We start from the raw sequence: 1,882 nt of genomic DNA on the forward strand, positions 1-1,882 counted from the left end.
AACCAATAAAAGCCCTGGGCCAGATGGTTTTACAAGTGAATTTTAGAAAACATTCAGAGAAGAACTGTCACCAATTCTACTTAAAATATTTCAGGAAGAGTGGTGAACAAGGCCGTCGGCCATTTTGTATCTGTTTCCTGTGGGACGCAGTGGTAGCCATTGTGTCTGGAAAGGAGAGGGGGTTTCTTTTTTGTCTCTTTTTTTTTATTTTTCACTTGTTTTCTTTTCCCTGTTCCTTGATCAGGGGGTCAAAGTTATGGGTCGCAAGAAGAAGAAGCAGCTGAAGCCGTGGTGCTGGTGTTGTAACAGAGATTTTGATGATGAAAAGATCCTTATACAGCACCAAAAGGCAAAGCCTTTTAAATGCCAATATGTTATAAGAAACTATACACAGGACCTGGCTTAGCTATTCATTGCATGCAGGTACATAAAGAGACAATAGATGCTGTACCAAATGCAATACCTGGGAGCACAGACATAGAATTGGAAATCTATGGTATGGAAGGTATTCCAGAAAAAGACATGGATGAAAGGCGACGACTTCTTGAACAGAAAACACAAGAGTCTCAAAAAAAGAAGCAACAAGATGATTCTGATGAATATGATGATGATGTCTCTGCCACTTCAACTTCTTTTCAACCACAACCTGTTCAACCTCAACAGGGTTATATCCCTCCAATGGCACAGCCAGGTCTGCCACCAGTCCCTGGAGCACCAGGAATGCCACCGGGCATACCTCCATTAATACAAGGTATTCCTCCACTGATGCCAGGAATGCCACCAGTTATGCCAGGAATACCACCTGGAATGATGCCAATGGGTGGAATGATGCCACCTGGACCAGGAATACCACCTCTGATGCCTGGAATGCTGCCAGGTATGCCTCCCCCTGTTCCACGTCCTGGAATTCCTCCGAGGACTCAAGCACAGGCTGTATCAGCACCAGGTATTCTTAATAGACCACCTGCACCAACAGCAACAGTTCCTGCTCCACAGCCTCCAGTTACTAAGCCTCTTTTCCCGAGTGCTGGACAGGCTCAGGCAGCTGTCCAAGGACCTGTTGGTACAGATTTCAAGCCTTTAAACAGTACTCCTGTAACAACTACAGAGCCCCCCAAGCCTACATTCCCTGCATATACTCAGTCAACAGTGTCAACCACTAGTACAACAAATAGCACTGCAGCTAAGCCAGCAGCTTCAATAACAAGTAAGCCTGCTACACTTACAACTACCAGTGCAACCAGTAAGTTGATCCACCCAGATGAGGATATATCACTGGAAGAAAGAAGGGCACAGTTACCTAAATACCAGCGTAATCTTCCTCGGCCAGGACAGGCTCCAATTGGTAATCCACCTGTTGTACCAATTGGAGGTATGATGCCACCACAACCAGTCATCCCACAGCAACAAGGAATGAGACCTCCAATGCCACCTCACGGTCAGTATGGTGGTCATCGTCAAGGCATGCCAGGTTACCTTCCTGGTGCTTTGCCACCATATGGGCAAGGACCACCAATGGTGCCCCCATACCAAGGTGGGCCTCCTCGACCTCCAATGGAAATGAGACCTCCTGTAGTGTCGCAAGGTGGCCATTACTGATTTTACTTCATCTAATCTAATAGTTTTGGAGATTAAAACTTTTCTCAACTTGTGCTGTTTATATAGCCAAACTTCCATCAATTAAGGCTTCATTGTGACTTTAACTAACATTATCTTCCCACACACCAGGAACTATTGGACATTTATTTTACATGGGAAAATTATTTGGAATAATAAAGCAGGAAATTTCCTGAAGTTGCAATTTATATTGTATAGCTTCTTTTTCATGTTTCATCCAGGTTTTTAGAAGTGAAATATAGTAAATTTGGTTCATTAAATTGTG

The 1,882-nt window shown here is 44.0% G+C and overlaps 1 pseudogene; it reads left to right on the plus strand.

Moving 5' to 3' along the window:
• The first annotated feature begins 256 nt into the window (after positions 1-256).
• LOC102860905 lies at positions 257-1,599 on the plus strand (annotated as a pseudogene).
• Positions 1,600-1,882: the final 283 nt, after the last annotated feature.

The sequence above is a fragment of the Elephantulus edwardii genome, unplaced genomic scaffold, assembly GCF_000299155.1.
Source record: "Elephantulus edwardii isolate Elephantulus edwardi_28Jun2011 unplaced genomic scaffold, EleEdw1.0 scaffold00374, whole genome shotgun sequence".
NCBI lineage: Eukaryota > Metazoa > Chordata > Mammalia > Macroscelidea > Macroscelididae > Elephantulus > Elephantulus edwardii.